The following is a 24,881-nucleotide window of genomic DNA, read 5'->3' as shown; positions in this document are numbered from 1 at the left end:
TTCCATCATGAGGCGTTCCAGAAGATCATCCGTTCCTCCCCTGAGATTTAGGGAGGGAAAAGTTCCTGTTACTAGGCGTGGATTACAGGAGCAGCAGCTAAGTATTACTGAGGCTGATCACATTACACCCCTTTCTCAAATAATTGAGGAAACACCTCCCTCCCCCCCCCTCCCCAGCTGTGGATCTGACCACTGACAACCAGCCTAACTTAGCACCTGGGCAAATAATAGAACAAAATCCCCCTAGGCCAAACATCCACACTGTAGAAATTCACCCCCCTCCCAACCACCAGCTTCATTTACAAACTATCCCCCCTCCTTTGCACCAGCCCTCCCCTCCTGCATTGGCCCTACAGGCAGATAGTGATCAGGACCGGAATATTCATTTACAAGCTATCCCCCCCCCTTCGCACCAACCCACCCCTCCTACATTGGCCCCACAGGCAGCTAGTAACCAGGACCTGAATATTTTAGGGATGGTTGCATCCCTTCCACCAAATGCGGCAGGTGCAGTGGCATCCCTGCTTTCCTCTCTTGCGCAAGCGATTGCTACAGGAACCCCAATGGAAAATTTTAATCTGGCCCCTAGTGCAGATGTCTCTGGCGAACTTGGTCCCCTGAATGTGTGTCCAAACGCTACTACGCTCGTTTTGGCGCCAAAATCGCCATCTTTAATTCAAAATATGGCCCCTGACTCGGCACCTCCATCTATGGCCAGTCGCGCGCATCCTGTCACGGTGATCCCGCCCCCTCAAACAGTCGTTGCTAGGCAGATTACTAGGCCCCCTCAGAATACAGCCGTGCCCATTGCTACCACTAGGCCTACCCAGACTACCACTAGGCAGCTTTCCCCTGGGCCCAATGCATTACCGCGTTTGGTGGAGGGACCGGGCTCCCTCAGGCAGCAAGCGGTACCTGATTCCCATCGGCCTGGTGGCTCCAGGCCCTCTCATCCTCCCAGGCCGCGCGTGGGGTTGCCGCTGACGTCACTTCCGGCCGAGCGTGCTTACGCTTCCGGTGACGTCGGCAGGGCAATTCAGCCACGCGGTAGGACGGCGGCCAGACGCGGACTCCTGGCAGGTGAGCACCGTAAGCGCTCTCTGGCCAGGGGCCGCCTAGTCGGTCGCCGGGGGGGCTGTGGGGACAGTAGGCAGCTTACTAATATGCCGGCGAGTGGGTCAAATGTTTTTGAAGGTGATAGCGTGGCTGGGGAACGTAGGGCCCAAGGCACTAACAGGCGGGCAGATGAGGATAACGTTGGGAATACTTTACAGAGGAATGAAAGTATTATGCGAAATGTCATGGGAATGAATGCTATTAACCCTATGGAAATGAATCAAAACATACCTAACGCTATTAATGTGCAGACGCATAATGTTAATCATACACACAACATGCTTACAGTTGCTGCAGACAGGCACACACATCATGCCAGCACTAATGTTGGCACTCAGCCAAATGCAGATATCATTAATCAGGCACGCAACATGCTTACAGTTGCTGCAGACAGGCACACACATCATGCCAGCACTAATGTTGGCACTCAGCCAAATGCAGATATCATTAATCAGGCACGCAACATGCTTACAGTTGCTGCAGACAGACACACACATCATGCCAGCACTAATGTTGGCACTCAGCCAAATGCAGATATCATTAATCATACACACAACATGCTTACAGTTGCTGCAGACAGGCACACACATCATGTCAGCACACATGTTGGCACTCAGTCAAACGCAGATATCATTGGTGTGAGTGCAGATAGGATGATATTAACTGAGGCAAATGTTCATGCAGCTAGGCCTAGCTCAGTTACTGCGGCTATGAGCAGGGATAATACTAATAGAGATTTGCATGTGAGAATGGCTGGAATGAATGCTGCAAGGGATGTTAATATGGCTGCTAACATTAATGCTATTCATGCCCCTGTGCAAATGGTCCCTGCGGATAATGTCTCAGTGCAGGGGGTTTGAGTGGGCAGACTGTGGCAAATGCTGGCGCCGTTCAGAGAGTGACTGATGCTGTGAATGTACCACACGTGGGATTTGGGGCACCTCAGGTCACACCTGGGCTTCCCCTGGTTCAAGGGCAAAGTGCTCGCGACTTTCTCTCTGTCTTACAGGAAGTTTGGTCCGGAACACAGAACGCATCCGGCATGTCATCCGCTGGAACAGCTCCTTCTTCCGCTGCAGCGGCCTCATCATCGGCAGCACAGCAGGCGGTTCCGTTAACAGCTCAACAAGTGGCAGTTCAGCAGGCCCCCCATATCGTCACTGAAGGCGTAACCTCGCCAGCTCCGCAGACTACTCTTGCAGCTGCAGCATCCGCAGGGGAGGCAGCCAACACATCCTCAGCTGGAAATGGTGAGGCATATGCACCTAATCACCCTAGGGAACACTTATCTGATTCTTCTTCTACTGACTCAGAGTTAAGCAGTGACACGTCTTTGGGCTTAAAAACTAAGGGGCAAAAACGCATGTACAAGATGCTTAAAGAAATGAGGTCAGACAAGTTACAGAAAGATCAGAGAAATGAGGTAGTAACCACAGTGGCCACAGTAGCTACCGCGCAGCCGCAAACCCCTTCAGTTGTGGTCAACAGGAAATTAGCTTTAGCTGGCGATGCTTTATCCTGCCCAATTTTCCCCCTTCATGGTCACCTGAAGAAGAAATTGGTTAGGAGAATTCAAGAGGGCAGATATGTTAATATTTTCGAACTGTCCCTTGAGGCGCATAGGCAGAAAGAGAAGAGTGCGGATGGCACGGGTCCCAAAAGGGTGAAGCGTCCGGAGACATTTGACGAGTGGCTCAAGTGTTTCCGGATCCTTTCCTCTTGCTACTTAGATAAGTTTCCAGATCAAGGACAGGCGCTCCTTAAGCATGCTGACACAATCCATTGGATTTACCAGCATCATAAAGAGGGAGTGTGGAGGGACTATGACTCCAATTTCCGAAGGAAAATGGATGGCAACCCAGCGCTAGCATTCGGGTCGCAAGAAATGCATCTGTGGTCCCGTCTAGGCGCTGAGAGATCACCCTCACCACCGTCAGGTAGCAAGGGCACGGGGCCTCGCTTTCAAAGCAAGAACAGGCGTAAGGGTAGGGAGTGCTGGGCCTTTCAGGAGAAGAGGTGCGACAAAGGTGCAGCATGCTTGTATCGACATGTATGCAAGTTCTGCGGCGCGCCGCACCCAGGAGCGGATTGCTCCCGGAGAAAGGACACTAACACAGACAAATCAACGTCACGGCAACCCCTTGCTGCTAAGGGCGCCCACCCCGGTGAGGGTGGACGCTCTTGAGCTGTGGTTGCGCACATATCCTGACCGCCAAGCAGCAGGCTTGCTCTTGGCGGGGTTCAGGGATGGTTTTGTGATACCCACCAATAAGCCGGTGGTGGGTTCACGGAATCATCGTAATTTGAAATCTGCCTATCAATACCCAGGGGTGGTCAGAGAGAAGCTAGCAAAGGAAATATCGCTGGGGAGGGTAGTAGGCCCCTTTGGCTCCCCTCCTATGGATAACTTGGTTATCTCCCCTCTGGGGGTGGTCCCAAAGAAGGAGCCAGGAAAGTTCCGCCTTATACAGCATCTCTCCTATCCTAGGGGCCAATCGGTCAATGATGCGATCGCCCCGGAGCTTAGCACGGTTCACTACCAATCGTTTGATAAAGCCCTTGATCTGGTCCGTGCGTTCGGGAGGGGTGCTTTGTTGGCGAAACTGGATATTGAATCCGCCTTTCGTCTCCTTCCCTTGCACCCTTCATCATTTCACCTTATGGGGTGTAAATTTGAGGGCAATTACTATGTGGACAGATGCCTACCCATGGGGTGTGCCATCTCGTGCTCTATGTTCGAATGTTTTAGTACATTTTTACATTGGGCAGTTGCCAAACTGGTAGGAGGGGATTATGTAGCGCACTACCTCGACGATTTCCTCCTGGTCGGTGAGTGCAATACAGACAGGTGTAGCCACCTTATGGTCGAAATGACGAGTCTCATGTCACAACTTGGGGTCCCTCTAGCAGTGGATAAGACACAGGGTCCATGTACTACTTTGACCTTCCTGGGTATTGAGATAGACACCTTGCAGATGATATGCAGGTTGCCTACTGAAAAGGTACAAAACATGTTGGTTGCAGTTAGGGCGGCTGTTTCCAAACAATACATTTCGTTGAGGGAACTGCAGTCCCTCTTAGGCTTGTTAAACTTTGCCTGTAGGGTGATCCCGATGGGCAGGGTTTTCAACAGGAGGCTGGAAAGTCCCCTTAAGGGCAACCCCAGCGTGTCCACGAAAATACTTGTATCACAGGACATGCAGGATGACCTAAAAGTCTGGGATGTGTTTTTAAGCCAATTTAATGGAATTACTGTCTGGCGAGATGCACCGATATCTAGTCAGATTCTGCATCTGTTTACAGACGCGGCGGGGTCCCAGGGTTATGGTGCCTACTTCCAAGGGGAATGGTGCGCCGGACCCTGGCCTTTGGATTGGAGTTCTACTCCCCTGATCAGGAACATGACCCTCCTTGAATTGTTCCCTATAGTCATGGCGGTTGAGCTGTGGGGGCAGAGGTTTAAGAATAGGGCGGTAATGTTTTGGACAGATAACTTAAGTGTGGTGCATTCCATTAATAGGCTTTCCGCTTCCTCTGTAACCGTGGTTCGATTGCTGCGGCATTTAGTTTTGAGGTGCCTCCAGCTCAACATTAATTTCCAAGCTAGTCATGTGCCAGGGGTGAATAATGTTATAGCAGATGCCCTATCTAGATTTGATTGGGCTACCTTTAGACGACTAGCGCCACGGGCGGCAGAGGCAGGGCTAACCTGTCCCGGTTTTCTTTGGCAGCTAGTGGAACGTGGCTATCCTTAATCCCATTGGTCCGCTCATCCCTCGCCCCTGCGACCTGGCGAACTTACGTTAGCCATTGGAAGGAATGGGACCAATTCTGCACTGCGCGGAGGGCGGAGTCATCAGTCAGCTCTCAAGTGATGCTGGGTGAGTGGCTAGTAAGTATGCAAGCGCTAGGTTTGCGAAAAGGGGCGGTCCAGTCACGCATGGCAGCTTTATCTTTTTTCTTTAAAATACTGGGTTCCGGGGACCCCACAGGCTGTTTTTTCATTAGACAGACTCTCAAGGGTTGGGGGCGAATGCAGCCCAACAAGGGAGATATTAGGGAACCTATTACTCGGGACCGGCTTGAGAGGCTGGTAGCGGTTTTACCTAGCATTTGTAGGTCGGAGTTTGAGGTTTTACTTTTCAAAGCAGCCTTCGTCTTGGCATTCGCAGGGGCCCTGCGTATTACTGAACTAGTGTCCCCATCTAAAAAGCACATGAAAAAGGGGGTGCAATTTGACCATGTCAAAATTTCGCCACCCGCTGTCTTACTTTTTATACCTAAATCAAAAACAGATCAAGCGGCTAGGGGTGCTTGGCTAACTTTTACAGCGCAAGGGGATCCTTGCTGCCCCATGGAAACTTTGGCGGAATATGTGCGCCATAGGCCTGCGGTGGCTGGCCAATTTTTGGTACACGAGAATGGAATGGCGCTTTCTATCTACCAGTTTCGTAGAGTCTTGGCGCTTGCGGTAGAGTCGGCTGGTTTCGACCCCTCCAGGATTACCCCTCATTCGTTCCGCATTGGCGCGGCTACAGACGCTGCTTTGCAGGGGGCACAGGAGCATACTATTAAAACACTGGGTCGCTGGCGATCAAATCGGTATAAGTTGTATGTTCGCCCATTATCTGGTAGCAGTGGTTCTCACCATGTGTAACGGAAATGGGGGGGGGGGGGGGGTGTTTTGGGTGATTCACTTCTTACATAACACTTGTTTCTATTTTACAGGTGTACGCAAGGCTTCAACAAGGGTATGGATCGTGGGCCATTCCTTCATTCATTGGGCAGCGATCCGTGCTCTCACCAGGGTTGGGGGGCAGAATTTGGGTTTCTCTGCATCAAAGGCTTCCATCCGTTGGCTGGGGTTTAAGGGTTTGTGCTGGCCCCAGCTCCCCAATGTTCTCACAGATGCCCATAGACGGTGGGGTAAACCCAACATTATTCTAATACATTTAGGGGGTAATGACATGGGTGCCATTCCATCCCTTGAATTGACCAAAATTATTCAGTCAGACTTAGGCTGGCTTAGGGCTTGGATGCCGGGGGTAATTATAGGTTGGTCTAATGTAATAGCGCGCCGCCAATGGCGATACATGGGATCCTCAGGCGCAGCCTATAGGGTGAGAAAGAAGCTGAATAGGGATGTGGGCGCGGCCGTCACTGGTAACCAGGGCTTCGTGGTACGGCACGATGCCATTACAGCCGACAAGCGGGAGCTATATAGACCTGATGGGGTTCATTTATCTGATGTAGGGCTAGACTTATTTTTAGGGGATTTGTCAAAAGCTCTCGCTCCCTTCCTGTAAGTCAGGTCGGGTGGGTGGCGGCAAGTGATACCTGAGATGCTATCCCTTGTGGCGGGAGGATTGCGGCCCAGTAGCGGCGAACGGGGGGAGTGATGGCCAGGCTGATGAGGGTGGGGCTTGATTACTTCAGTTAACTGGAGTGCCCCTCCCTCCGGGTAGGTAGGCCAGAAGAACTCGTAACACCCCTAGTAGCATTTCCATTTCTCGTGCAGAGTTTTTCTGCTGTTGCCTTCCATTTGGCCGCTCTCCTCTGTAGTCCGGGGGGTTAGTCTTAGCCTCTCATTTGCCGCCATCTGTTGAATTAGTATCTGTCGGTTTAGTTAATAGTTAAGCCTAAAGTTATAGGTTAATAAAAGGGACCAGTGATGGTTCATAAATTTTACCCAAATTACTTGTGTCTGTCTTTATTTAAGGTTAGGCCCCGTGGGCCAGTTAAAGCACAGTTATTGCAATTATTAAAGTTAGGCCCTATGGGCCAGTTAAAGCATAGTTATGTTTATGTTTATTGAAGGTTATTTTTCCCCTCCCCTCTTCTGGGATCGACAAGGTAAGCCTTTAATCCCTTAAGTAAGTGTAGAGCCAAATAGGCTTGCAGCGACATAAGGGTTAAGGCTGTCTGGGAGAGTGAAGTTAGAGGGAGTTACTGGTGTTTGCAACAATGTTGCAGGTGTAGGGAGTGGCTTACCTTTCTTATGCTGATGCACTGCATTTCCTGTTCCTCTTTGACCTTGGACAAGAAGCTGACAAGTTCCCGCCCTCCCACCCATTTCGCGGCATGAGAGTTTAGGTAGGGTGCTAAGGCTGAGGTAGGGATAGGTGTCCTAATCTATGTAAGCCCTTGGCTGTAGTTTTTCCTCCCTCTGCGGCTAACCGGCTTAAGCGGCAGGTTGCCTCAGAGCCTATTGGATGGTAGGTTAAAAGAGCACCCTAACTGCGGGAGGATTGCGGCCCAGTAGCGGCGAACGGGGGGAGTGATGGCCAGGCTGATGAGGGTGGGGCTTGATTACTTCAGTTAACTGGAGTGCCCCTCCCTCCGGGTAGGTAGGCCAGAAGAACTCGTAACACCCCTAGTAGCATTTCCATTTCTCGTGCAGAGTTTTTCTGCTGTTGCCTTCCATTTGGCCGCTCTCCTCTGTAGTCCGGGGGGTTAGTCTTAGCCTCTCATTTGCCGCCATCTGTTGAATTAGTATCTGTCGGTTTAGTTAATAGTTAAGCCTAAAGTTATAGGTTAATAAAAGGGACCAGTGATGGTTCATAAATTTTACCCAAATTACTTGTGTCTGTCTTTATTTAAGGTTAGGCCCCGTGGGCCAGTTAAAGCACAGTTATTGCAATTATTAAAGTTAGGCCCTATGGGCCAGTTAAAGCATAGTTATGTTTATGTTTATTGAAGGTTATTTTTCCCCTCCCCTCTTCTGGGATCGACAAGGTAAGCCTTTAATCCCTTATGACTATATATTGCAATAATATTATACTTTCAATAACAAAACATTCTGTGCATTGTTACAACTGTGAGTTTAATAACCATTTAACTTTGATAGAAATTTCCACAATTGCAGTTTTCAAGAAAATTAAAAACTGAGTCAAATTGAACCAGCCATATTACCAATAACCAAACTATTACCAGATGGCATAACCTTTTTTTGGCATGGCTTATTATGCTAATGCTAGTCTCTGTATCTTAAAGTGATGGTAAACTTTAATCAAATGCCATAAATTAAATCTTTGCCATTAAAAAAGTATATGTGTACCTTTTTTGTTTTTAATCCATCTGTGAAAGGGTTAAATGAGTTCATATAATAATACTTCTAATATCACATGGATAAACTCTTTTTTATGACAAATCCAGTGAACATCCAATCAACGTGTGTGTCATTTGACAATCTTGAAGTCCAACCCCTTTAAAGGCCTTAGAAAGCCTATGTAGAGAATGGGTGGGACTGCTCTATACATCACAGCCCAGCCAAAAGAGGAAATGAAGGGAGGCAGAGTAACAGACAATACCAATTAGGATTATAAATCTTTTATTATAAAATATATATACACTTTAAAAAATAATTATATGGTTTACTTGCAAACTAATATATTTTTTATTGCAACATTCTTATAGTCTGAAGTTTACCATCACTTTAATTTGCTATATGATATGCTAATTTGCTTCTGTGGTGCCTAAAAAAACATTTACCTCTAGTTTATACAGCTAGAGCCACTCCCATAACCAAATCAAGCACATAGCATGCAATCAGTATCTAAAGGTTTGTTTGTTTTTGCTTACCTGTTTATAGATTAAAGGACCAGTAAATAGAGTAGATTTGCATAATCAACAACTGCCTGATAACAAGATAATACAATAGTACTTCAAATGAGTAGCAGAATTTTTTCTGACAAATTTCAATTATGTCTATTTACACTCCCTCTGTATCATGTGACAGCCATCAGCCAATCACACATGCATATATTCTGTGACTTCTTGCACATGCTCAGTATGAGCTGGTGACTCAAAAAGTGTAAATATAAAAAGACTGTGCACATTTTGTTAATAGTAGTAAATTAAAAAGTCTTTTAAAATTGCCTGCTCTATCTGAATCCTGAAAGTTTAATTTTGACTTGAGTGTCCCTTTAATTATACAACTGGTGTGATTTGACAGGCCATTATGGTGTGACACATATATATATATATATATATATATATATATATATATATATATATATATATATATATTATATCATTTTATTTGGATGTTATTTTCCAATAACAGTGACAAAACTCAAACATTTTAATGGAAAGTATTCTAGCAGGACACATAATTTTAGCCCCTAAAAATCAAATAATTTACATTAGATTTTTTTCTGTCATAAACACATTTCACTTTTAAATAGGGGATGCAGAAAATTCCGAGTTTGCAGACCTTAAATCAATTAAAGAGCTCAGTTGTAAATATATTTCACCTGTGTCTAAGATAGACCATCATGTCTAATTTGCTATGTGATGTATAGTGATGTCGCGAATAGTTCCCGGCGAACATAGCATGTTCGCGTTCGCCGCGGCTGGCGAACATATGCGATGTTCGATCCGCCCCCTATTCTTCATCATTGAGTAAACTTTGACCCTTTACCTCACAGTCAGCAGACACATTACAGCCAATCAGCGGCAGACACTACCTCCCAGACCCTCCCACCTCCTGCACAGCATCCATTTTAGATTCATTTGGAAGCTGCATTCTTAGTGAGAGGAGGGATAGTGTAGCTGCTGCTGATTTAATAGGGAAATTGATAGCTAGGCTAGTGTATTCAGTGTCCACTACAGTCCTGAAGGACTCATCTGATCTCTGCTGTAAGGACAGCACCCCAAAAAGCCCTTTTTAGGGCTAGAACATCAGTCTGCTTTTTTTCCTGTGTAATCTAATTGCAGTTGCCTGCCTGCCAGCGTGTGTGTCAGGCTCACAGCGTATACTGTGCCCACTTGCCCAGTGCCACCACTCATATTTGGTGTAACAGTAGTGTAGATTTAAAAAAAAACAACACTTTTTTGACAGTGAAATAATAGCAGACAGCTGCCAGTACCCAAGGTGGCTGCCAATAAGGCAGGTGGGGAGGATTAGAGAGCTGTTTTGGGGGGGATCAGGGAGGTTGGGGGCTTAAGGGGGGATGCTACACCATAGCATATGTAAATATGCTAAAAAAATTAAAAAACATTTAAAAACCTTTTATTTTAGTACTGGCAGACTTTCTGCCAGTACTTAAGATGGCGGGGACAATTGTGGGGTGGGGGAGGGAAGGAAGCTGTTTGAGAGGGATCAGGGGGTCTAATGTGTCAGGTGGGAGGCTGATCTCTACACTAAAGCTAAAATTAACCCTGCAAGCTCCCTACAAACTACCTAATTAACCCCTTCACTGCTAGCCATAATACATGTGTGATGTGCAGCAGCATTTAGCGGCCTTCTAATTACCAGAAAGCAACGCCAAAGTCATATATGTCTGCTATTTCTGAACAAAGGGGATCCCAGAGAAGCATTTACAACTATTTGTGCCATAATTGCACAAGCTGTTTGTAAATGATTTCAGTGAGAAACCTAAAATTGTGAAAAATTTAACGTTTTTTTTTTTAAATTTGATCGCATTTGGCGGTGAAATGGTGGCATGAAATATACCAAAATGGACCTAGATCAATACTTTAGGTTGTCTACTACACTACACTTAAGCTAAAATTAACTCTACAAGCTCCCTACATGCTCCCTAATTAACCCCTTCACTGCTGGGCATAAAACATGTGTGGTGCGCAGTGGCATTTAGCAGCCTTCTAATTACCAAAAAGCAACGCCAAAGCCATATAAGTCTGCTATTTCTGAACAAAGGGGATCCCAGAGAAGCATTTACAACCATTTATGCCATAATTGCATAAGTTGTTTGTAAATAATTTCTGTGAGAAACCTAAAGTTTGTGAAAAAGTGAACAATTTTTTTTTATTTGATCGCATTTGGCGGTGAAATGGTGGCATGAAATATACCAAAATGGGCCTAGATCAAAACTTTGGGATGTCTTCTAAAAAAAATATATACATGTCAAGGGATATTCAGGGATTCCTGACAGATATCAGGGTTCCAATGTAACTAGCGCTCATTTTGAAAAAAAGTGGTTTTGAAATAGCAAAGTGCTTCTTGTATTTATTTCCCTATAACTTGCAAAAAAAGCAAAGAACATGTTAACATTGGGTATTTCTAAACTCAGGATAAAATTTAGAAACTATTTAGCATGGTTGTTTTTTGGTGGTTGTAGATGTGTAACAGATTTTGGGGGTCAAAGTTAGAAAAAGTGTGTTTTTTTCCATTTTTTCCTCATATTTTATAATATTTTTAATAATAAATTATAAGATATGATGAAAATAATGGTATCTTTAGAAAGTCCATTTAGTGGCGAGAAAAACAGTATATAATATGTATGGGTACAGTAAATGAGTAAGAGGAAAATTACAGCTAAACACAAACACCGCAGAAATGTAAAAAATAGCCCTGGTCCTTAAAGGGCCATAATACCCAAATGTTTAAACACTTGAAAGTGATGCAGCATAGCTGTAAAAAGCTGACTAGAAAATATCTCCTGAACATCTCTATGTAAAAAAGAAAGATATTTTACCTCAAAAGTTCCTCATTAGCAACCTCCCATTGTAAAGGATTTGTAAGCAGCATTTTAGTGTGTCTGTCCTAGGACAGCTTAGGGGATAAGCCTCGTGAACTCTCATATTATTTCACCAATCAGGTAAAGGAAGCTTACTATGAAATCTCATGAGAGTTAAGTCAAATCTCATGAGATCACAGTAAGAGTTCATGACCTCAGCACTGCTGATGCTGATTGGCTGCTGTTCATTTCTTCATTTTTTTTTTTTTTTACCTGCAGCTGGGAGCAGGTGAAGTATAACTTTTTACACAGAACTTACTCTGCTGGGCTGAGGAGATTGTGAGGTAAAATATCTTCCTTTTTTACATAGAGATGCTCAGGTGATATTTTCCTGTCAGCTTTTTACAGTTATACTGCATCAGTTTCAAGTGATTTAGCATATGAGTATTATGTCCCTTTAAGGGAAAGAAATTGAAAAATGGCCTTGGTCCTTAAGGGGTTAAAAAAAAACTAGAAATTTGACTGTGAAATAATAGCAGTCAGTGGAGGGGGGCGGGATCGTGGGCGGGGATGTCCGGGGGAGCACAAGGACACGCGCGCATGCACGGGAGGGCGGGGGCGGGCGCGTGCACGGGGAGGGAGCGGGTGGGAACCGCTACACTACAGAAAAAGTTGGTGTAAAATTAAAAAAAAAAAAGGAATAAAAATTAAAAAAAAAAAAGATCAGGCAGGTGGTGGGGGTTGGTCTGTGGTGGGGGGGAAGCTACACTACAGAAAGAAAAAGAAAAAACCCAGGAAAAACTATTTTTTTTTTGCAAACTGGGTACTGGCAGACAGCTGCCAGTACCCAAGATGGCCGCCAATAAGGCAGATGGGGAGGGTTAGAGAGCTGTTTTGGGGGGGATCAGAGGGGGGATGCTACACCACAGCATATGTAAATATGCTATAAAAAAAAATTAAAAACCTTTTATTTTAGTACTGGCAGACTTTCTGCCAGTACTTAAGATGGCAGGGACAATTGGGGGTGGGGGAGGGAAGGGAGCTGTTTGGGAGGGATCAGGGGGTCTGATGTGTCAGGTGGGAGGCTGATCTCTACACTAAAGCTAAAATTAACCCTGCAAGCTCCCTACAAACTACCTAATTAACCCCTTCACTGCTAGCCATAATACACGTGTGATGCGCAGCAGCATTTAGCGGCCTTCTAATTACCAGAAAGCAACGCCAAAGTCATATATGTCTGCTATTTCTGAACAAAGGGGATCCCAGAGAAGCATTTACAACCATGTATGCCATAATTGCATAAGTTGTTTGTAAATAATTTCTGTGAGAAACCTAAAGTTTGTGAAAAAGTGAACAATTTTTTTTTATTTGATCACATTTGGCGGTGAAATGGTGGCATGAAATATACCAAAATGGGCCTAGATCAATACTTTGGGATGTCTTCTAAAAAAAAATATATACATGTAAAGGGATATTCAGGTATTCCTGACAGATATCAGGGTTCCAATGTAACTAGAGCTCATTTTGAAAAAAAAGTGGTTTTGAAATAGCAAAGTGCTTCTTGTATTTATTTCCCTATAACTTGCAAAAAAAAGCAAAGAACATGTTAACATTGGGTATTTCTAAACTCAGGACAAAATTTAGAAACTATTTAGCATGGTTGTTTTTGGTGGTTGTAGATGTGTAACAGATTTTTCAGGGCCTGCCAGGGCACAGTGTCACACCAGTGCAACTCATATCTGGTGTAACAGTAGTGTACATTAAAAAAAAAATACAATTTTGACTGTAATAGATTGAATAGCAGTTAGTTGTCTGCAAGCGTGTGTGTCAGGCCTACAGCGTCTACTCTGCCAACTTCTGCCAGTGCACAGTGCCACTCATATCTGTTGTCACAGTAGCTTGCACACATAGTACCACTAATGGAAAAAAAAAATGACAGGCAGAGGCAGGCCACCCCACAGGGGCCGTCGTGGTCGTGGTGCTGTGATTACCTTTGGCCCTAGAATAATGCCCAGTGTTCAGAAGCCACATACCCTGAACTCGAAAAGTTCTGAGGACATAGTTGACTGGCTAACACAGGACACCCAATCTTCTACAGCTTCCGCTCGGAACCTTGACGCACCATCCTCCTCCAGCTTAGCTTCGGGCACCTCTCAAGTTACCACTCGCCCGCCTGCCGCCACCACCAACACTAGCACCACAGCCACTTCACTCGATCTGTCAGAGGAGTTATTTACACATTAGTAGGAAGAAATGAGTGATGCGCAACCATTATTGCCAGAGGATGTAGATAACAGGGATATGTCTCAGTCAGGCAGCATTACACACATGGACGTACGGTGTGATGATGATGATGTTGTACCCACTGCGGGAGTTTGGTCTGTCACTGTGAAGCGGGCGTAACCCTTACACTACCTGATTGATACAGCATCATACCTGATGTTTTAAAGCACGTTATTCCAAACAATTTAGGAATGTTAGGTGATTTATGCCCTTTATGGATTAAAACCAGACTCTGCATCAACTATGTAATTTTCCATGGGAGTTTTGCCATGGATCCCCCTCCGGCATGCCACAGTCCAGGTGTTAGTACCCATGAAACAACTTTTCCATCACTATTGTGGCCAGAAAGAGTCCCTGTGGGTTTTTAAATTCGCCTGTCCATTGAAGTCTATGGGGGTTCGTCCGGTTCGCAAACTTTTGAGGAAGTTCAATTTTTATGTTCGCGACATCACTAGTGATGTATGATGAAATATAAAGATGCTATAAAAGTTATCAAGACATGATATATGTTAAGGGGACAGACAGTTGTATATGTTTTATTTATAATATATCTTATAAAAAAAAAAAAAAAAAAAAAAGGGAATTAAATGACAGAAATACTCACCAAACAACAAAAGCAAATGCATTCCAGGTTTCAAATTCTGAGCATTATGGATTATGTTTGTTTTTGCTTACCTGTTTATATATTAAAGGACCAGTAAATAGAGTAGATTTGCATAAACAACAACTGCCTGATAACAAGATAATACAATAGTACTTCAAATGAGTAGCAGAATTTTTTCTGACAAATTTTAATTATGTCTATTTACACTCCCTCTGCATCATGTGACAGCCATCAGCCAATCACACATGCATATATTCTGTGACTTCTTGCACATGCTCAGTATGAGCTGGTGACTCAAAAAGTGTAAATATAAAAAGACTGTGCACATTTTGTTAATAGTAGTAAATTAAAAAGTTGTTTAAAATTGCCTGCTCTATCTGAATCCTGAAAGTTTAATTTTGACTTGAGTGTCCCTTTAAGTATACATCTGGTGTGATTTGACAGGCAATTATGGTGTGACATATATATATATATCATTTTATTTGGATGTTATTTTCCAACAACAGTGATAAAACTCAAACATTTTAATGGAAAGTATTCTAGCAGGACACATAATTTTAGCCCCTAAAAATCAAATAATTTACATTAGATTTTTTTCTGTCATAAACACATTTCACTTTTAAATAGGGGATGCAGAAAATTCAGTTTGCCGACCTTAAATCAATTAAAGAGCTCAGTTATAAATATATTTCACCTGTGTCTAAGATAGACCATCATGTCTAATTTGCTATGTGAAGTATGATGAAATAGAAAGATGCTATAAAAGTTATCAAGACATGATATATGTTAAGGGGACAGACAGTTGTATATCTTTTATTTATAATATATCTTAAAAAAAAAAAGGGAATTAAATGACAGAAATACTCACCAAACAACAAAAGCAAATGCATTCCAGGTTTCAAATTCTGAGCATTATGGATTCAAGCACCCAGTATAGCGCTTGATGATTGGTGGCTGCATTTAGCCAAAGCCAAAGATGGGCCGGCTCGTAAGCTTACATTCCTGCTTTTTCAAATAAAGATACCAAGAGAATGAAAACATTTATAATAAGAGTAAATTATAAAGTTGCTAAGAATTGCATGCTCTATCTGAATCATGAAAGAAACAAGTTTGGTCCAGTATCCCTTTAAGTTCTGTAACAGCAGCTCTGTTATTTAGCTGCAAGCAGTGGCTACACTGAGAATTTCTAAGTGCTGATTTCGCAAAAAAAAAAACAAAGTCAGTTGTTTTTAGCACAATCTGTTTCTTATGTTTACTTTAATTTTACATATTTGTTTTATTAAAGGAGCACTGTTTCATATCCGTTAAAGGGAATGTATTAAATCATTTACAAAGAGCTCCTTTACCTTTTATTTTGTCATTTGAAATAGCTGCTTATTTTTGTTGTATCCCCACCTATAATATTTCAATACTTAAAGGGACAGTCTACTCCAGAATTTTCATTGTATAGAAATTTAGATAATCCCTTTATTTCCCATTCCCCAGTTTTGCATACCAACACTGTTATACTATTATACTTTTTAGCTCTGTGATTACCCTGTATCTAAGCCTCTGTGGACTGCCCCCTTATTTCAGTTCTTTTGACAGTCTTGCATTTTAGCCAATCATTGCTCTCTCATAAGGGACTCCACGGGCATGAGCACAATGTTATTTATATGGCAAACATGAAAAAATACCCTCTAGCTGTGCAAAATTGTCGAAATGCATTCAGATAAGACGGGGGCTTCAAGAGCTTAGAAATTAGCATATGAGCTTACCTAGTTTGCAGAGTGTGATGTATGTACAAATGTAAGGTGAGCTGCAGGGTGTGATGTATGTACAGATGTAAGGTGGGCTGCAGGGTGTTATGTATGTACAGATGTAGGATGCGCTGCAGGATATGATGTATGTACAGATGTAAGGCGCGCTGCAGGATGTGATGTATGTACAGATGTAAGGTGCACTGCAGGGTGTGATCTATGTACAGATGTAAGGTGCGCTGCAGGATGTGATGTATGTACAGATGTAAGGCGCGCTGCAGGATGTGATGTATGTACAGATGTAAGGTGCACTGCAGGGTGTGATGTATGTACAGATGTAAGGTGCGCTGCAGGATGTGATGTATGTACAGATGTAAGGCACGATGCAGGATGTGATGTATGTACAGATGCAAGGCGCGCTGCAGGATGTGATGTATGTACAGATGTAAGGTGCACTGCAGGATGTGATGTATGTACAGATGTAAGGTGAGCTTCAGGATATGATGTATGTACAGATGTAAGGCGCGCTGCAGGGTGTGATGTATGTACAGATGTAAGGTGCGCTGCAGGATGTGATGTATGTACAGATGTAAGGCACACTGCAGGATATGATGTATGTACAGATGTAAGATGCGCTGCAGGATATGATGTATGTACAGATGTAAGGTGCGCTGCAGGATGTGATGTATGTACAGATGTAAGGTGAGCTGCAAGATGTGATGTATATACAGATGTAAGATGCGCTTGCAGGATGTGATGTATGTACAGATGTAAGGTGCACTGCAGGATGTGATGTATGTACAGATGTAAGGTGAGCTGCAGGATTTGATGTATGTACAGATGTAAGGTGAGCTGCAGGATTTGATGTATGTACAGATGTAAGGCGCGCTGCAGGGTGTGATGTATGTACAGATGTAAGGTGCGCTGCAGGATGTGATGTATGTACAGATGTAAGGCGCGCTGCAGGATATGATGTATGTACAGAAGTAAGGTGCGCTGCAGGGTGTGATGTATGTACAGATGTAAGGTGCGCTGCAGGATGTGATGTATGTACAGATGTAAGGCGCGCTGCAGGATGTGATGTATGTACAGATGTAAGGCGCGCTGCAGGATGTGATGTATGTACAGATATAAGGTGCACTGCAGGGTGTGATGTATGTACATATGTAAGGTGCGCTGCAGGATGTGATGTATGTACAGATGTAAGGCGCGCTGCAGGATGTGATGTATAAGTATGTACAGATATAAGGTTCTCTGCAGGGTGTGATGTATGTACAGATGTAAGGTGCGCTGCAGGATGTGATGTATGTACAGATGTAAGGCGCTCTGCAGGATGTGATGTATGTACAGATGTAAGGTGAGCTGCAGGATGTGATGTATGTACAGATGTAAGGTGAGCTGCAGGATGTGATGTATACAGATGTATAGTGTGCTGCTGGATGTGATATATATACAGATGTAAGGTGCACTGCAGGATGTGATGTATATACAGATGTAAGGTGAGCTGCAGGATGTGATGTATGTACAGATGTAAGGTGAGCTGCAGGATGTGATGTATTTACAGATGTAAGGTGCGCTGCAGGATGTGATGTATATACAGATGTAAGGTGAGCTGCAGGTTGTGATGTATGTACAGATGTAAGTCGCTCTGCAGGATGTGATGTATGTACAGATGTAAGGTGAGCTGCAGGATGTGATGTATGTACAGATGTAAGGTGAGCTGCAGGATGTGATGTATACAGATGTATAGTGTGCTGCAGGATGTGATATATATACAGATGTAAGGTGCACTGCAGGATGTGATGTATATACAGATGTAAGGTGAGCTGCAGGATGTGATGTATATACAGATGTAAGGTGTGCTGCAGGATGTGATGTATGTACAGATGTAAGGTGAGCTACAGGATGTGATGTATGTACAGATGTAAGGTGTGCTGCAGGATGTGATGTATGTACAGATGTAAGGTGAGCTGCAGGATGTGATGTATATACAGATGTAAGGTGTGCTGCAGAATGTGATGTATGTACAGATGTAAGGTGAGCTGCAGGATGTGATGTATGTACAGATGTAAGGTGTGCTGCAGGATGTGATGTATGTACAGATGTAAGGTGAGCTGCAGGATGTGATGTATATACAGATGTAAGGTGTGCTGCAGGATGTGATATATATACAGATGTAAGGTGAGCTGCAGGTTGTGATATATATACAGATGTAAGGTGCACTGCAAGATGTGATGTATATACAGATGTAAGGTGCACTGCAGGATGTGATGTATGTACAGATGTATGGTGCACTGCAGGATGTGATATACAGATGTAAGGTGCACTGCAGGATGTGATGTATACAGATGTATAGTGTGCTGCAGGATGTGATGTATTTACAGATGTAAGGTGAGCTGCAGGATGTGATGTATGTACAGATGTAAGGTGAGCTGCAGGATGTGATGTATGTACAGATGTAAGGTGAGCTGCAGGATGTGATGTATATACAGATGTAAGGTGTGCTGCAGGATGTGATGTATGTACAGATGTAAGGTGAGCTGCAGGATGTGATGTATGTACAGATGTAAGGTGAGCTGCAGGATGTGATGTATGTACAGATGTAAGGTGAGCTGCAGGATATGATGTATGTACAGATGTAAGGTGAGCTGCAGGATGTGATGTATGTACATATGTAAGGTGAGCTGCAGGATGTGATGTATGTACAGATGTAAGGTGAGCTGCAGGATGTGATGTATGTACAGATGTAAGGTGAGCTGCAGGATGTGATGTATGTACAGATGTAAGGTGAGCTGCAAGATGTGATGTATGTACATATGTAAGGTGCGCTGCAGGATGTGATGTATATACAGATGTAAGGTGAGCTGCAGGATGTGATGTAAGTACAGATGTAAGGTGAGCTGCAGGATGTGATGTATGTACAGATGTAAGGTGAGCTGCAGGATGTGATGTATGTACAGATGTAAGGTGAGCTGCAGGATGTGATGTATGTACAGATGTATAGTGTGCTGCAGGATGTGATATATATATATACAGATGTAAGGTGCACTGCAGGATGTGATGTATATACAGATGTAAGGTGAGCTGCAGGATGTGATGTATATACAGATGTAAGGTGAGCTGCAGGATGTGATGTATATACAGATGTAAGGTGAGCTGCAGGTTGTGATATATACAATATATACAGATGTAATGTACACTGCAGGATGTGATATATACAGTATATACAGATGTAAGGTGAGCTGCAGCATGTGATATATAAGGAGATAGATGTTGTTTAAGCCTATTATGGGCGGCTGTGATCTGTCCTGTGGGAGGTGCCAGTTCCTTGGCTTCTGGGTCATTAGACATAATCTTTGTCACATTTTCACTTTGCCATTGATACACATAGTTTATCTGCCTTATTTGCATGTGTTGTGTAAACCTCAAGAAGTGATAATTGTGTAGTTGCCACCTTCCTGTTGTCTGTTTATTTTTCAGAGGTTTCAGTGTTAGTTTGTGACGATGGGGACGTTTACACTTAAGAAGAAGATATAGTGTCAGTAGTCACCTCTGGCAAGTCTAGCACACCCATATTAAAAGGACAGTCTAGTGTAAAAATTATAATGGTGTATTTTGTCTGAGGCATTTCATTTTAAAACAAATTTGATCTCATGCATAGGTGTAAATAATTAGTCAAAGCTGTGCTCCTATGTCACTGCAGATGAGGATAATGCTAAGCCAATCACGAGCAGATATATGGGAGTTGTGTCCTGGCCTTATCCTTATCTGAAGCAGAATATGTGTGTTTCAGGAGGGAAACTTTGTGTTTGTGGGTTTTACTCTTTAAAATACACATTAAAGAAAGGTATTTGTCTGAAGATTACATGTTCTAACAAAGCATAGCATTTTATTTATACTAAAATGTCCTTTCAATGACTTCAGCCAGCAAAAACTTTTATCAGGGCTAACAAAAACGTATGCTAATATTTACATATTAAATGTAACAGTGTAAAAATCCTGTCTGAGACTAAAACGTTAAAAAGATAGGTAATGCCTTTACTACTGATTCCCCAGCTTGGCACAACCAACATTGTTATATTAATATACTTTATAACCTTTAAATCTCTAAATGTCTGTCTGTCTCTAAGTTCCTGCAGGCTGCCTCTTATTTTAGTGCATTGTATTAGCTTTTCACAGCCAGAGAGTGCTATCTCATTGTGCTCACTCCCGTGGAGTTATTCATGAGTCAGCACTATTTGGCTAAAATGCAAATATGTAAATAGCACTGAAATAAGGGTGCAGTCTGCAGAGGGTTAGATACAAGGTAATCACAGAGGTAAAAGGCATATTAATATAACTATGTTGGTTATGCAAAACTTGGGAATGGGTAATAAAGGGATTATCTATCTTTTTAAACAATAAACATTTTGGAGTAGACTGTCCCTTTAAACTGTTTGGGAAAATGTTGGGATTCGGCATTCATTTGCGAAACGAATGCCGAAGTTGGCTGCTGTTTTATTTGGGTAATGGAGCTTGCTGGAAAGGGAAATTTTGCTGAGGAGAAGCGGGGGGGCGCAATTAAGAAAAACAAAATTAAATCCTGCAGCCAATACTATTTAAATTACTCTGCTTTCAGCATATAGTACCTTACAGTCACCTCTATTTTCAACCTATATAAATTATTCTATGGTGTAAAAAAGATTTTATTTTTATGTTGTAAAAAAATAATATTTACAGGGATATTAAAGTCATTTTTGCTGTTTCATTTTTTGAACATTTATTGTTTCTAATAGAAGGTACTTTAAAATGTAATACACTTTGTTATTATTTAAACATTATTTATCAAAGGAATATGAAACTCAAATGTTTTCTTTCATGATTCAGATAGAGTATGCAATTTTAAGCAACTTTATATTATACTCCTATTAGCAATTTATCTTTGTTCTCTTGGTATCTTTATTTGAAAAAGCATTAATTTATCGTCTAGCACCTAGGTTGCACTTGCTTTTTGGTAGCTACATTTAGCCACCAAAAAGCAAGAGATGTCCAGTTACTGAACCAAAAATGGGCTGGCTCCTAAACGTACATTTTAGTTTTTTCAAACAAAGATACCAAGAGAATGAAGAAAAATTGATCATAGGAGTAAATTAGAATGTTGCTTAAAATTGCATGCTCTATCTTAACAATGAAAGAAAAGAATTGGGTTTCATATCCCTTTAAAAATGTACTCTTTACTAAAAGGGCATGTCACTGTCAACCAATAGGGCTTCTGGGGGAGGGGGTTGATTATCAGCCAGCAAGCTTTTATCCAATGGGCCAGCATTGTATAAGCAATCACTTTTTGTTAGTCAAAATAAACAGTTTTAAAGGGACACTCAAGTCAAAATAAAACTTTCATGATTTAGATAGAACATGCAATTTTAAACAACTTTTCAATTTTATTCATTAACAAAATGTGCAGTCTTTTTATATTTACACTTTTTGAGTCACCAGCTCCTACTGAGCATGTACAAGAATTCACAGAATATACGTATATGCATTTGTGATTTCCACAGGAGTGGAAATAGATATAACTGAAATTTGTCAGAAAAAAAATATACTACTCATTTGAAGTTAAGACTAAGTGCTATTGCATTGTCTTGTTATCATTCATTTGTTGATAATGCAAATCTAATGTGTTTACTGTTCCTTTAACTTAAGCAATAATCGTGCAAAAATATTTTACCATGTTAAAATAGTGCTTTTATATATGTATGATATTTTTTTAACAGGTTAATACCTCTTTAAGAAAACAATTATGAAGGACCACACTCATAAAGTTATCAAACTGTTAAATTGATATTAAAAACCCTGCTAAACCATATTGCTGTTTGCCTATAGACTTGGCTTTGGGCTGCTCATATAGGAATTTTTAAGGAATACACATGCATGTTTGAAATAGTTGAAAGCTAGAATTTCTTTTGACTTTTCCAGACAGCAAATGTTCTGATCTGAGCAGACAGTTATACACACCTAGCTCTATATCTCTGGCATGGGATAATTACTATGGCCTGTTTGCCTTCAGTGGTTCATACCAGTCTGTCTGGCACTGTCAGGCTAACCTGTCTCTGGGATGCCTGTTCATATATGTTCCTTCCTTTATCATGACTGTGGATTGAGGTTCTGCTTTTATGAGCTTCCTAAATAACATAAAATGAATGAGCAAACAGACTAAGCTGTAATGGGATGTGGATTGAGGGTATTTCACAGAGTGGTGCTCCAGTTCCCAGCTTTGTCATTCATTGCTTGTCATGCAAACAAGAGCCAAGAATTTGAAAAAGGCTCTTGTGCAGTTTGTGTATTGGAAGTTACATGGTGCGTTTGGCATGTCAGACAGGGGATTAAATGGGCTAAATATGATGTACAACACAGTCTGAAGCCAATCTTTATCAAACCAATGATGTGTGGGATGGCACTGGGCACTACATTCTAATATGAACCATTCATTTTACACTCCTGTTATCAATAATGTGGTGATACTTTTATCTTTTTATACTGAATTATACACTAAACATTAGGGAATTCACACCCAAATATTCACAATTTAAAAATGTGCTTTTTCTGGATATTCTAAAGCCAAATAGTTTATTTCATTTTAAAATTGAGGTGCAATCACACAGTCTTGTGAAATATAAAAATAAAGTAAACTATTTGACTTAACAGAGTGCAAGTTTTTTTTGCTAACTATTAATTATCTTCCTGACACCATGGTATTAATGTGAGTGGTGAGTAAGTATAGATCTCTCTCTCTCTCTCTCTCTCTCTCTCTCTCTCTCTCTCTCTCTCTCTCTATATATATATATATATATATATATATATATATATATATATATATATATATATATATATACTGTATATATATATATATATATATATATATATATACACACAAACATTACAACAGGACTCACAAAAATAGTAATTTAAAATTGTATAAAATTAAAAAAATGTGTATTGAAATAAAAATATGCAGTGAAATTGTATTTTTTAATTGCAAATAAATTGTTCTAAAAAATTGTATTTTATGAAAAACTTAAAGGGACACTGAAACCAATTTTTTTCTTTCGTGATTCAGATAGAGCATGCAATTTTAAGCAACTTTCTTATTACTCCTATTATCAATTTTCTTTGTTCTCTTGCTATCTTTATTTAAAAAAGAAGGCATCTAAGCTAAGAAACCAGTCAATTTTTGGTTCAGTCCCTGGACAGCACTTGTTTATTGGTGGGTGAATTTATCCACCAATCAGAAAGAACAAGTTTGTTCACCAAAAAATGGGCTGGCATCTAAACTTACATTCTTGCTTTTAAAATAAAGATACCAAGAGAATGAAGAAAATTTGATAATAGGAGTAAATTAGAAAGTTGCTTTAAATTGCATGCCCTATCACAAAAGAAAAATATTGGGTTCAGTGTCCCTTTAAACTTGCTAGAGAATGTAAAATTTAAACGTAAACTTGAGTTTTTAGAAAATCATTATGAATATATGGAATATAGCTCACATGCATGAAATACAACTGAGTCTGAAGGCCAAACATCAACAAGAGGATTGGACTACCAATAAAATCGATATTTTGTATTGTACAATTGTTTATATGTACATGCTAGAGCGTATGTTAAACATGTTAAAATATCACTTGTATTTAAAGGTAAGAATAAACTGTTTAAATTGAAGCTATGTCTGATTTTGTTCACCTGGGTCCTGAATCTATATTCCTCACTCTGATAAGGTCGATTCCTGTGTCAAAAAGTTGGTTTATTCAGCAGAGGAACATCAATTGAAGAAAAAAATGCACTGTAATACATTTGTAAAACATTCTCTTATAGTTGGAACCAAAGTTTTTTATGAGTATCAGGTCCCTTTAATGCAAAATATTTTAAAGGGAAATAATAATAAAAATGCACTGCAGGATATTTTTACATACCTTCTCCATTCCCTGCATGTTTATTCCCTGTTTATGGTTTAATAACATAGAAAACAAAAACATACCTCAAAGTGTAATTCAGTACACAGACTGGAAAAACGCAGATATAAGAGTTTGCTAATCAAGGGGTTAAATATAAAATATATTATAAAGGTAAATCATTATATTATTATTATTATTATTATTATTATTATTATTATTATTATTATTATTATTATTATTATTATTATTATATAGAACCAACATACTATGTAGCCCTATTACACTGGGTATACAATTACAGAGTACAATAATGAAGACATTTTTTAATGAAATGAAAAATATGAAATACAAAATAGTAATTAAATGTGTTAAAACAATTTTACATAAAAATGGTTTAAATAAAATTGAAACTTGCATGTTTGTAAGACAGGCCCCATAGCTCTATTGAGTAACGGGAACTTGCTTCTACAAACCTAACAAGAAAAAGTAAGTTTATTCAGCACTTAATGTTTTTTATTGTTTAAAAAGATAGATAATCCCTTTATTTACCCATTCCCCAGTTTTGCATAACCAACACAGTTATAATAATACACGTTTTACCTCTGTGATTACCTTGTATCTAAGCCTCTGCAGACTGATGCCTTATCTCAGTTCTTTTGTCAGACTTGTATTTTAGCCAATCAGTGCAGACTCCTAGTTAATTCCACGGGTGTGAGCACAATGTTATCTATATGGTGCACATGAACTAATGCCTTTTAGTTGTGAAAAACTGGCAAATGCATTCAGATAAGAG

Source organism: Bombina bombina, chromosome 4, assembly GCF_027579735.1.
Source record: "Bombina bombina isolate aBomBom1 chromosome 4, aBomBom1.pri, whole genome shotgun sequence".
Taxonomy (NCBI): domain Eukaryota; kingdom Metazoa; phylum Chordata; class Amphibia; order Anura; family Bombinatoridae; genus Bombina; species Bombina bombina.
The sequence above is the reverse complement of the archived record's forward strand: the minus strand, read 5'-3'. Positions refer to the sequence as shown.